We start from the raw sequence: 12,815 nt of genomic DNA, 5'->3' as shown, positions 1-12,815 counted from the left end.
TATATGGCATGTTAGATCTTTTCATAAAATGTCCTGGTAATTCGTAGGTCCCTGTAGCGCAGGGGATAGCGCGCTGGACTTCTAATCCAGAGGCCGTGGGTTCGAATCCCACCAGGGATGCAGCAACCTTTTTCACACTTCATTTTTGGAAACGGATTTCTTGACCAAATGCCTTCACACTGTGTACTAACAACCATCCCTTTTATGCCATCACTGACACTGACAAAGGAGGGTCCCTGTGTCATTGTCTACTACGGCTTTTGCATAGTTTCTGATATAATATCACTATCCACAAGTGTTGTGTTGCTTGCTGTGAGTGAAAGGGATATATGGCATGTTAGATCTTTTCATAAAAATGTCCTGGTAATTCGTAGGTCCCTGTAGCGCAGGGGATAGCGCGCTGGACTTCTAATCCAGAGGCCGTGGGTTCGAATCCCACCAGGGATGCAGCAACCTTTTCACACTTCATTTTTGGAAACGGATTTCTTGACCAAATGCCTTCACACTGTGTACTAACAACCATCCCTTTTATGCCATCACTGACACTGACAAAGGAGGGTCCCTGTCATTGTCTACTACGGCTTTTGCATAGTTTCTGATATAATATCACTATCCACAAGTGTTGTGTTGCTTGCTGTGAGTGAAAGGGATATATGGCATGTTAGATCTTTTCATAAAAATGTCCTGGTAATTCGTAGGTCCCTGTAGCGCAGGGGATAGCGCGCTGGACTTCTAATCCAGAGGCCGTGGGTTCGAATCCCACCAGGGATGCAGCAACCTTTTTCACACTTCATTTTGGAAACGGATTTCTTGACCAAATGCCTTCACACTGTGTACTAACAACCATCCCTTTTATGCCATCACTGACACTGACAAAGGAGGGTCCCTGTCATTGTCTACTACGGCTTTTGCATAGTTTCTGATATAATATCACTATCCACAAGTGTTGTGTTGCTTGCTGTGAGTGAAAGGGATATATGGCATGTTAGATCTTTTCATAAAAATGTCCTGGTAATTCGTAGGTCCCTGTAGCGCAGGGGATAGCGCGCTGGACTTCTAATCCAGAGGCCGTGGGTTCGAATCCCACCAGGGATGCAGCAACCTTTTTCACACTTCATTTTTGGAAACGGATTTCTTGACCAAATGCCTTCACACTGTGTACTAACAACCATCCCTTTATGCCATCACTGACACTGACAAAGGAGGGTCCCTGTCATTGTCTACTACGGCTTTTTGCATAGTTTCTGATATAATATCACTATCCACAAGTGTTGTGTTGCTTGCTGTGAGTGAAAGGGATATATGGCATGTTAGATCTTTTCATAAAAATGTCCTGGTAATTCGTAGGTCCCTGTAGCGCAGGGGATAGCGCGCTGGACTTCTAATCCAGAGGCCGTGGGTTCGAATCCCACCAGGGATGCAGCAACCTTTTTCACACTTCATTTTGGAAACGGATTTCTTGACCAAATGCCTTCACACTGTGTACTAACAACCATCCCTTTTATGCCATCACTGACACTGACAAAGGAGGGTCCCTGTCATTGTCTACTACGGCTTTTGCATAGTTTCTGATATAATATCACTATCCACAAGTGTTGTGTTGCTTGCTGTGAGTGAAAGGGATATATGGCATGTTAGATCTTTTCATAAAAATGTCCTGGTAATTCGTAGGTCCCTGTAGCGCAGGGGATAGCGCGCTGGACTTCTAATCCAGAGGCCGTGGGTTCGAATCCCACCAGGGATGCAGCAACCTTTTTCACACTTCATTTTTGGAAACGGATTTCTTGACCAAATGCCTTCACACTGTGTACTAACAACCATCCCTTTTATGCCATCACTGACACTGACAAAGGAGGGTCCCTGTCATTGTCTACTACGGCTCTTGCATAGTTTCTGATATAATATCACTATCCACAAGTGTTGTGCTGCTTGCTGTGAGTGAAAGGGATATATGGCATGTTAGATCTTTTCATAAAAATGTCCTGGTAATTCGTAGGTCCCTGTAGCGCAGGGGATAGCGCGCTGGACTTCTAATCCAGAGGCCGTGGGTTCGAATCCCACCAGGGATGCAGCAACCTTTTTCACACTTCATTTTGGAAACGGATTTCTTGACCAAATGCCTTCACACTGTGTACTAACAACCATCCCTTTTATGCCATCACTGACACTGACAAAGGAGGGTCCCTGTCATTGTCTACTACGGCTTTTGCATAGTTTCTGATATAATATCACTATCCACAAGTGTTGTGTTGCTTGCTGTGAGTGAAAGGGATATATGGCATGTTAGATCTTTTCATAAAATGTCCTGGTAATTCGTAGGTCCCTGTAGCGCAGGGGATAGCGCGCTGGACTTCTAATCCAGAGGCCGTGGGTTCGAATCCCACCAGGGATGCAGCAACCTTTTTCACACTTCATTTTGGAAACGGATTTCTTGACCAAATGCCTTCACACTGTGTACTAACAACCATCCCTTTTATGCCATCACTGACACTGACAAAGGAGGGTCCCTGTCATTGTCTACTACGGCTTTTGCATAGTTTCTGATATAATATCACTATCCACAAGTGTTGTGTTGCTTGCTGTGAGTGAAAGGGATATATGGCATGTTAGATCTTTTCATAAAAATGTCCTGCTAATTCGTAGGTCCCTGTAGCGCAGGGGATAGCGCGCTGGACTTCTAATCCAGAGGCCGTGGGTTCGAATCCCACCAGGGATGCAGCAACCTTTTCACACTTCATTTTGGAAACGGATTTCTTGACCAAATGCCTTCACACTGTGTACTAACAACCATCCCTTTTATGCCATCACTGACACTGACAAAGGAGGGTCCCTGTCATTGTCTACTACGGCTTTTGCATAGTTTCTGATATAATATCACTATCCACAAGTGTTGTGTTGCTTGCTGTGAGTGAAAGGGATATATGGCATGTTAGATCTTTTCATAAAATGTCCTGGTAATTCGTAGGTCCCTGTAGCGCAGGGGATAGCGCGCTGGACTTCTAATCCAGAGGCCGTGGGTTCGAATCCCACCAGGGATGCAGCAACCTTTTTTACACTTCATTTTTGGAAACGGATTTCTTGACCAAATGCCTTCACACTGTGTGTACTAACAACCATCCCTTTTATGCCATCACTGACACTGACAAAGGAGGGTCCCTGTCATTGTCTACTACGGCTTTTGCATAGTTTCTGATATAATATCACTATCCACAAGTGTTGTGTTGCTTGCTGTGAGTGAAAGGGATATATGGCATGTTAGATCTTTTCATAAAAATGTCCTGGTAATTCGTAGGTCCCTGTAGCGCAGGGGATAGCGCGCTGGACTTCTAATCCAGAGGCCGTGGGTTCGAATCCCACCAGGGATGCAGCAACCTTTTTCACACTTCATTTTTGGAAACGGATTTCTTGACCAAATGCCTTCACACTGTGTACTAACAACCATCCCTTTTATGCCATCACTGACACTGACAAAGGAGGGTCCCTGTCATTGTCTACTACGGCTTTTGCATAGTTTCTGATATAATATCACTATCCACAAGTGTTGTGTTGCTTGCTGTGAGTGAAAGGGATATATGGCATGTTAGATCTTTTCATAAAAATGTCCTGGTAATTCGTAGGTCCCTGTAGCGCAGGGGATAGCGCGCTGGACTTCTAATCCAGAGGCCGTGGGTTCGAATCCCACCAGGGATGCAGCAACCTTTTTCACACTTCATTTTTGGAAACGGATTTCTTGACCAAATGCCTTCACACTGTGTACTAACAACCATCCCTTTTATGCCATCACTGACACTGACAAAGGAGGGTCCCTGTCATTGTCTACTACGGCTTTTGCATAGTTTCTGATATAATATCACTATCCACAAGTGTTGTGCTGCTTGCTGTGAGTGAAAGGGATATATGGCATTTTAGATCTTTTCATAAATGTAGCGCAGGGGATAGCGCGCTGGACTTCTAATCCAGAGGCCGTGGGTTCGAATCCCACCAGGGATGCAGCAACCTTTTCACACTTCATTTTGGAAACGGATTTCTTGACCAAATGCCTTCACACTGTGTACTAACAACCATCCCTTTTATGCCATCACTGACACTGACAAAGGAGGGTCCCTGTGTCATTGTCTACTACGGCTTTTGCATAGTTTCTGATATAATATCACTATCCACAAGTGTTGTGTTGCTTGCTGTGAGTGAAAGGGATATATGGCATGTTAGATCTTTTCATAAAAATGTCCTGGTAATTCGTAGGTCCCTGTAGCGCAGGGGATAGCGCGCTGGACTTCTAATCCAGAGGCCGTGGGTTCGAATCCCACCAGGGATGCAGCAACCTTTTTCACACTTCATTTTGGAAACGGATTTCTTGACCAAATGCCTTCACACTGTGTACTAACAACCATCCCTTTTATGCCATCACTGACACTGACAAAGGAGGGTCCCTGTGTCATTGTCTACTACGGCTTTTGCATAGTTTCTGATATAATATCACTATCCACAAGTGTTGTGTTGCTTGCTGTGAGTGAAAGGGATATATGGCATGTTAGATCTTTTCATAAAAATGTCCTGGTAATTCGTAGGTCCCTGTAGCGCAGGGGATAGCGCGCTGGACTTCTAATCCAGAGGCCGTGGGTTCGAATCCCACCAGGGATGCAGCAACCTTTTTCACACTTCATTTTGGAAACGGATTTCTTGACCAAATGCCTTCACACTGTGTACTAACAACCATCCCTTTTATGCCATCACTGACACTGACAAAGGAGGGTCCCTGTCATTGTCTACTACGGCTTTTGCATAGTTTCTGATATAATATCACTATCCACAAGTGTTGTGTTGCTATGCTTCATATGTATTTATTACTTCTCAACATGTTGAACATATGGTCATGGAATGTAAATGGTTTTAAGAGATGTGAGAAAGTTTGAACAAGTATTAGCATCTTATCAACACGTCACATGTAGACATAGCATTTCTACAGGAGACGTTCTGGGATGAAAATTTTGTCAATAGCTATAAACATATGTTCCCCGGAAAAATCTTATTTTGCAATTCAACAAGTGTAAATCGTAGGTGTAGCTATTTTGGTATCGCAAAACTGTCAATACCAAATTAACATGGTAACGAGAGATTCTGAGGGCAGACTATTAAAAGCAGAAGTTGATGTGGATGGTAAAACATATTACTTATTGAATGTATATGCTCCTAATGGCCTCGATGAAAGGTTAACATTTTATAAAGAACTGGAAAAGTGGATAGAACCAAATAATATGATTGTGGGAGGAGATTTTAATGATATACTAAATCCTACGTTGGACAAGGGCATAAACAACAAAACATTTAATCTTAAAAGCAGTGATGCTCTGACTTCTATCATTCAACAGCATAGCATGGTTGACGTTTGGAGACACAAAATTATGATAAAAAAGGAATTCTCCAGAATCCAAAGTGTAAATGGTGTTTTTAAAACAATCCAGAATTGATTTTTTTCTTTGTCTAGACATCTTTTAAACAACACCATAAATTGTTATATTAAATACTGCAAGATAAGTGATCACAACATTGTGTCACTTAAACTTGATTTGAGTGATATCGAAAGAGGTCCTGGAATTTGGATTTTAATAATGAGCTTTTGGAAGATGGTATATTTTTTATAAAATTCATAGCATTGTTGAGGAAGCTCAAACTTGTCCACTTTTTGAAACAGAACCACTCATCTGGTGGGACAACTTGGAAATATCAAATGAAAAAGTTCTCAAAATTATTATTCTAGTAAACGAAGTAAGTTGGCAAAGACTGATTATTACAAAACTCAAAATAAACTTCGAAATGAATATCACAAATTAGCTACTATACCTGGTTATGAATCTACACAACTGTGTGATTTAGAAAAGAAAATGGAAGATTATGACAATATTACTTTGCAAGGGTGCTATTTTTAAGATCAAAAGCACAATTGACTCTTGAGTCAGATCGATGCACTTCATATTTTTGAATTTGGAAAAATCCAAGCAACAAGCTAACTCGATCAAAGAGCTCATTGCTGAAGATGGAACATTGTTGCGAACGACGGAAGACATTGTAAACGCTGCACAATCTTTCTATGAAAAGTTATACACAAATGAAGCACTTGATTATTATAAGGAACAGGAAGTTGTAAATATGATACACAAATCTATCAATGATGAACAGAAAGAATATTGTGATCTTCCTATTTCTGTAGAACAAATGACAGATGCACTGAAAGGAATGAAACGTAACAAAACTCCAGGTCCTGATGGTCTGACTGTTGAATTTTACCTGAGGTTTTGGGAGATTTTATGTCCTCTTTTTCATCATGTCACTAAGAGTATTTTGAAGAGAAGGAATTATCTCGTTCTATGAAAGCTAGCGTCATTAGTTTGTTCTATAAAAAAAAGGTGATAAAAAGGATATAAAATGTTACAGACCTATTTCACTAATTAATGTTGATTGTAAATTAATATCACGCACATTGTCATTAAGACTAAAGTCTGTATTGTCAGATATTATCTCCCCTGAACAAACATGTTGTGTACCTGGGAGAGACATTGCGCACAATTTACATTCTTTGAGAGATATAGTTGATATTGTTGATCATGAAGATGAGGATGCGTTTTTGATCAAAATAGATCAAGAGAAAGCTTTTGACAGAGTTTCACACAGTTACATGTTAGATATTTTACAGAAATTCAATTTTGGGGATCATTTTATAACTTGGGTAAAAATTTTATATACAGACATTAAAAGTTCTGTCAAGTGTAATGGACATTTAAGTCCATATTTCAAATTATCACGTGGAGTAAGGCAGGGAGATCCGATGAGCTCGATGTTATTTGTTCTTATATCAGAACCATTAAATTTGTTGATAAAACACAACCCTCTCATTCAAGGTATCAAAATAAAAAAAACATTTCATCTTTAATCTATCAACATGCTGATGACACCACAATCACTGTCTCAAATGTGAGCTCTGCTGCTGAATCTTTTCGCACAGTCAACCTATATTGTCAGGCAACGGGTGCCAAAATCAACGTTGAAAAATCTGAAATTTTGTTATTGGGCAAAAATAGGTTTCGTGATTTTTTAATCCAACTCCCGGTTAAAGTTAAGAGAGATTGTATAGAAATACTAGGCATTTACTTTGGTACGGATAAAACACTGTGTGAAACACTAAATTGGGAAAAGAAAATACTAAAAATACAAATGCTATTAAATTCTTGGCTTCGAAGACAACTGACTTTACAAGGCAGAGCCATTGTAATAAATGTACTTATGAGCTCTCGCTTGTGGTATATGTTTACTGTAATACCTGTTCCACAGTGGGTTGAAAATAAATTTGCTCAGATGTTTAGGAAGTTTTGTGGCACAATAAGACTGCCAAAATAGCATTTGATACTCTGCATTGGTGTTTGTGTTGATGGAGGTTTAAATCTTCCAAGCTTACGTTTAAAAAATATGCATTGAGGCTAAAATTGTTGAGAGCTTTCGTCAATAGCCAGCTCAGCTGTATTTGGAAACAAACCATGGAATATTTTATGTCTCATCTCCTGACAATGAACTTGGGAGTTCATGCCTTATCTCTTGAATATGATAAGTCTTACTTACAGAATATAAGCCCTTTTATGCTGAGCTTTTCGCTGCATGGAATGAAATTAATGAAGGAAAAAGACCATTACTTCGCAATATAATGGATATAATGAATCAACCACTGTTTAAAAATCCACTGATTACATTTAATGGAAAACTCTCATGTTTCAATCGTTCATTTCAAGTGGGATTATTTGTATTAAACATATTTGCTTGGAAGTCATTCCCAAATTCATGTCTGAACAAATTATTGAGAAAAATAGTCCATGACACCTTACCTGAGATAGACACAAGTACAATACAACAATGTTATAGGATTATTTTATATGCGCTTCCGTCAGAGTGGAAAAAGGATCATTTTATCTGTTGTTGGCAAAAAAACTTCCTCAAGGGACATTATCTGCACAATTGCTGAACAGGGTGTATCTGTTGAAGTATTTACAGCTAAATATTGTTATGAAATTTTCAGGAAAAAATATTTCAAGGAACCAGTAGCTATCTGCTGGTGGGATAACATTGCTTTAGATATTAATTGGAAAGATATTTGGCTAAATGTATGGCAAACAGATAAATCATCAGATTCTGTAGAGTTAGATTTCAAAATTGCTCATAATATTGTCTTTACATATGAAAAACTCTCGAAAATTGGACTGTCAAACACAGATGTTTGCCCAGTGTGTCTAAGTGAAACAGAAGACATTTTACATCTCTTCATCTATTGCAAAGAGTTATCTTCCTTTGCAAACAATAGTAATTGAAATGTTGACAGATGTGTGCCATGATTCAGGGTTTACCTTTGGACAGCTGTCACCTGGTTACTGTTCGATTCCTACCAGAAAAGAAATTATCATGTAAACCATTCATAGATATTGTATTGTCAATATATCGTCTGTCTGCATTTAAAAGGAGAGTTATAATGACAAGTCACAACACCATCTCATTTGATGTGAGGGCATTATTCAAGACTATGATAAGGCGCCATTTTAGATATTTGCTGTTTAAATATTCGAAAGTAAATCAATCACACATCTTCATTCAAAAATACATTATGACCAACACATACATGGAGTTGAACGGAAATGAGGTTGTTCTAAACGATCCGTTAGATTAAGATGCTTTTCACCGTTAAGTATATATTTCTAAGGAGTAAAACTGTTTTCACTTGAAATGTGTTGTATAGTCATAAATGCATATTGTTATAAAACTGTACAAAACTATTGAATATCTTTCCCTGCCTTTAGAAATGAACTGTTAGTCGCCGCCACCTAAACTCTGTGATAACTCTTTTTTAAATTTTGGGTGGTAGTGTCAGCACTGTCTGCATCTGTAATAATCTCATCATGTGAATAAATGTTTTAAAGAAAAAAAAAAAAAAAAAAAAAAAGTTGGTTAGAGCGTCTGCCTAGTAAGCAGAAGGTCGAGAGTTCGACTCCCCCTGAGCCTTCTTTTTCACATCGGCTACCACTCTGTGTTCATTCCTTCCTTTGCAAAGTTCAATTTCCTTTTCACATTGAACATTTGCTGTCATTGTTTCCAGCAAAATGACACTGGTGTCAGAGCGTGTGTAGGAATGGGTATTATTTGAATCGCATGTCACAGGCCTCCCGAACAGACATAAACGATTACATTTTCATGCTCGTTTTAAAGCCAGGTGAAACATAAATGGAGTAAAGACTATTGTAGATTCGTCTATCCCATCGGCTCTATAGCTCAGTTGGTTAGAGCGTCTGCCTAGTAAGCAGAAGGTCGAGAGTTCGACTCCCCTGGAGCCTTCTTTTCACATCGGCTACCACTTGTGTTCATTCCTTCCTTTTGCAAAGTTCAATTTCCTTTTCATTGAACATTTGCTGTCATTGTTTCCAGCAAAATGACACTGGTGTCAGAGCGTGTGTAGGAATGGGTATTATTTGAATCGCATGTCACAGGCCTCCAAAACAGACATAAACTGTTCTTTTAACTCAGGTGAATCATAAAGGGAGTTTACACTATTGTAGCTTCGTCTATCCCATCGGCTCTATAGCTCAGTTGGTTAGAGCGTCTGCCTAGTAAGCAGAAGGTCGAGGATTCGACTCCCCTGGAGCCTTCTTTTCACATCGGCTACCACTTGTGTTCATTCCTTCCTTTTGCAAAGTTCAATTTCCTTTTCACATTTAACATTTGCTGTCATTGTTTCCAGCAAAATGACACTGGTGTCAGAGCGTGTGTAGGAATGGGTATTATTTGATTCGCATGTCACAGGCCTCCCAAAGAGACATAAACCACTTTTTTAACTCAGGTGAATCATAGAGGGAGTTTTCACTATTGTAGATTCGTCTATCCCATCGGCTCTATAGCTCAGTTGGTTAGAGCGTCTGCCTAGTAAGCAGAAGGTCGAGGGTTCGACTCCCCTGGAGCCTTCTTTTTCACATCGGCTACCACTTGTGTTCATCCCTTCCTTTTGCAAAGTTCAATTTCCTTTTCACATTTAACATTGCTGTCATTGTTTCCAGCAAAATGACACTGGTGTCAGAGCGTGTGTAGGAATAGTTATTTGAATCGCATTTCACAGGCCTCCCGAACAGACATAAACGATTACATTTTCATGCTTCGTTTTAAAGCCAGGTGAAACATAAATGGAGTATAGACTATTGTAGATTCGTCTATCCCATCGGCTCTATAGCTCAGTTGGTTAGAGCGTCTGCCTAGTAAGCAGAAGGTCGAGGGTTCGACTCCCCTGGAGCCTTCTTTTTCACATCGGCTACCACTTGTGTTCATCCCTTCCTTTTGCAAAGTTCAATTTCCTTTTCACATTTAACATTGCTGTCATTGTTTCCAGCAAAATGACACTGGTGTCAGAGCGTGTGTAGGAATAGTTATTTGAATCGCATGTCACAGGCCTCCCGAACAGACATAAACGATTACATTTTCATGCTCGTTTTAAAGCCAGGTGAAACATAAATGGAGTATAGACTATTGTAGATTCGTCTATCCCATCGGCTCTATAGCTCAGTTGGTTAGAGCGTCTGCCTAGTAAGCAGAAGGTCGAGGGTTCGACTCCCCTGGAGCCTTCTTTTTTTCACATCGGCTACCACTTGTGTTCATCCCTTCCTTTTGCAAAGTTCAATTTCCTTTTCACATTTAACATTGCTGTCATTGTTTCCAGCAAAATGACACTGGTGTCAGAGCGTGTGTAGGAATAGTTATTTGAATCGCATGTCACAGGCCTCCCGAACAGACATAAACGATTACATTTTCATGCTCGTTTTAAAGCCAGGTGAAACATAAATGGAGTATAGACTATTGTAGATTCGTCTATCCCATCGGCTCTATAGCTCAGTTGGTTAGAGCGTCTGCCTAGTAAGCAGAAGGTCGAGGGTTCGACTCCCCTGGAGCCTTCTTTTCACATCGGCTACCACTTGTGTTCATCCTTTCCTTTTGCAAAGTTCAATTTCCTTTTCACATTTAACATTGCTGTCATTGTTTCCAGCAAAATGACACTGGTGTCAGAGCGTGTGTAGGAATGGGTATTATTTGAATCGCATGTCACAGGCCTCCAAAACAGACATAAACATTTTCATTCTTTTAACTCAGGTGAATCATAAAGGGAGTTTACACTATTGTAGATTCGTCTATCCCATCGGCTCTATAGCTCAGTTGGTTAGAGCGTCTGCCTAGTAAGCAGAAGGTCGAGGGTTCGACTCCCCTGGAGCCTTCTTTTCACATCGGCTACCACTTGTGTTCATTCCTTCCTTTTGCAAAGTTCAATTTCCTTTTCACATTTAACATTTGCTGTCATTGTTTCCAGCAAAATGACACTGGTGTCAGAGCGTGTGTAGGAATGGGTATTATTTGAATCGCATGTCACAGGCCTCCCAAAACAGACATAAACGATTACTTTTTAACTCAGGTGAATCATAAAGGGAGTTTAGACTATTGTAGATTCGTCTATCCCATCGGCTCTATAGCTCAGTTGGTTAGAGCGTCTGCCTAGTAAGCAGAAGGTCGAGGGTTCGACTCCCCCTGGAGCCTTCTTTTTCACATCGGCTACCACTTGTGTTCATCCCTTCCTTTTGCAAAGTTCAATTTCCTTTTCACATTTAACATTGCTGTCATTGTTTCCAGCAAAATGACACTGGTGTCAGAGCGTGTGTAGGAATAGTTATTTGAATCGCATGTCACAGGCCTCCCGAACAGACATAAACGATTACATTTTCATGCTCGTTTTAAAGCCAGGTGAAACATAAATGGAGTATAGACTATTGTAGATTCGTCTATCCCATCGGCTCTATAGCTCAGTTGGTTAGAGCGTCTGCCTAGTAAGCAGAAGGTCGAGGGTTCGACTCCCCTGGAGCCTTCTTTTTCACATCGGCTACCACTTGTGTTCATTCCTTCCTTTTGCAAAGTTCAATTTCCTTTTCACATTTAACATTTGCTGTCATTGTTTCCAGCAAAATGACACTGGTGTCAGAGCGTGTGTAGGAATGGGTATTATTTGAATCGCATGTCACAGGCCTCCAAAACAGACATAAACGGTTCTTTTAACTCAGGTGAATCATAAAGGGTTTACACTATTGTAGCTTCGTCTATCCCATCGGCTCTATAGCTCAGTTGGTTAGAGCGTCTGCCTAGTAAGCAGAAGGTCGAGGGTTCGACTCCCCTGGAGCCTTCTTTTCACATCGGCTACCACTTGTGTTCATCACTTCCTTTTGCAAAGTTCAATTTCCTTTTCACATTTAACATTGCTGTCATTGTTTCCAGCAAAATGACACTGGTGTCAGAGCGTGTGTAGGAATAGGTATTATTTGAATCGCATGTCACAGGCCTCCCAAAACAGACATAAACGATTACATTTTCATGCTCGTTTTAAAGCCAGGTGAAACATAAATGGAGTATAGACTATTGTAGATTCGTCTATCCCATCGGCTCTATAGCTCAGTTGGTTAGAGCGTCTGCCTAGTAAGCAGAAGGTCGAGGGTTCGACTCCCTCTGGAGCCTTCTTTTTTCACATCGGCTACCACTTGTGTTCATCACTTCCTTTTGCAAAGTTCAATTTCCTTTTCACATTTAACATTTGCTGTCATTGTTTCCAGCAAAATGACACTGGTGTCAGAGCGTGTGTAGGAATGGGTATTATTTGAATCGCATGTCACAGGCCTCCCAAAACAGACATAAACGATTTTTTTAACTCAGGTGAATCATAAAGGGAGTTTAGACTATTGTAGATTCGTCTATCCCATCGGCTC

General features: G+C 40.4%; 15 non-coding genes across 15 annotated transcripts; all 15 read left to right on the top strand.

Annotated features, from left to right (window-relative positions):
- The first annotated feature begins 47 nt into the window (after positions 1-47).
- Trnar-ucu lies at positions 48-120 on the top strand. Its single transcript has one exon. It is a non-coding gene; the product is annotated as a tRNA-Arg (tRNA).
- A 254-nt stretch (positions 121-374) lies between these two features.
- On the top strand, positions 375-447 carry Trnar-ucu. Its single transcript has one exon. It is a non-coding gene; the product is annotated as a tRNA-Arg (tRNA).
- A 251-nt stretch (positions 448-698) lies between these two features.
- Positions 699-771, top strand: Trnar-ucu. Its single transcript has one exon. It is a non-coding gene; the product is annotated as a tRNA-Arg (tRNA).
- Positions 772-1,022: 251 nt separating this feature from the next.
- On the top strand, positions 1,023-1,095 carry Trnar-ucu. Its single transcript has one exon. It is a non-coding gene; the product is annotated as a tRNA-Arg (tRNA).
- Positions 1,096-1,347: 252 nt separating this feature from the next.
- Trnar-ucu lies at positions 1,348-1,420 on the top strand. Its single transcript has one exon. It is a non-coding gene; the product is annotated as a tRNA-Arg (tRNA).
- A 251-nt stretch (positions 1,421-1,671) lies between these two features.
- Positions 1,672-1,744, top strand: Trnar-ucu. Its single transcript has one exon. It is a non-coding gene; the product is annotated as a tRNA-Arg (tRNA).
- Positions 1,745-1,996: 252 nt separating this feature from the next.
- Positions 1,997-2,069, top strand: Trnar-ucu. The gene has a single exon. It is a non-coding gene; the product is annotated as a tRNA-Arg (tRNA).
- Positions 2,070-2,319: 250 nt separating this feature from the next.
- Positions 2,320-2,392, top strand: Trnar-ucu. Its single transcript has one exon. It is a non-coding gene; the product is annotated as a tRNA-Arg (tRNA).
- A 251-nt stretch (positions 2,393-2,643) lies between these two features.
- On the top strand, positions 2,644-2,716 carry Trnar-ucu. Its single transcript has one exon. It is a non-coding gene; the product is annotated as a tRNA-Arg (tRNA).
- A 249-nt stretch (positions 2,717-2,965) lies between these two features.
- Trnar-ucu lies at positions 2,966-3,038 on the top strand. The gene has a single exon. It is a non-coding gene; the product is annotated as a tRNA-Arg (tRNA).
- A 254-nt stretch (positions 3,039-3,292) lies between these two features.
- Positions 3,293-3,365, top strand: Trnar-ucu. The gene has a single exon. It is a non-coding gene; the product is annotated as a tRNA-Arg (tRNA).
- Positions 3,366-3,617: 252 nt separating this feature from the next.
- On the top strand, positions 3,618-3,690 carry Trnar-ucu. Its single transcript has one exon. It is a non-coding gene; the product is annotated as a tRNA-Arg (tRNA).
- Positions 3,691-4,242: 552 nt separating this feature from the next.
- Positions 4,243-4,315, top strand: Trnar-ucu. Its single transcript has one exon. It is a non-coding gene; the product is annotated as a tRNA-Arg (tRNA).
- A 253-nt stretch (positions 4,316-4,568) lies between these two features.
- Trnar-ucu lies at positions 4,569-4,641 on the top strand. Its single transcript has one exon. It is a non-coding gene; the product is annotated as a tRNA-Arg (tRNA).
- Positions 4,642-12,493: 7,852 nt separating this feature from the next.
- Trnat-agu lies at positions 12,494-12,567 on the top strand. Its single transcript has one exon. It is a non-coding gene; the product is annotated as a tRNA-Thr (tRNA).
- The last annotated feature ends 248 nt before the right edge of the window (positions 12,568-12,815 follow it).

This window comes from Haliotis rubra, unplaced genomic scaffold (genome assembly GCF_003918875.1).
Source record: "Haliotis rubra isolate DU_JTF1 unplaced genomic scaffold, ASM391887v1 Scf137, whole genome shotgun sequence".
Lineage (NCBI taxonomy): Eukaryota > Metazoa > Mollusca > Gastropoda > Lepetellida > Haliotidae > Haliotis > Haliotis rubra.
This window is presented reverse-complemented; position numbering and strand designations above follow the sequence as displayed.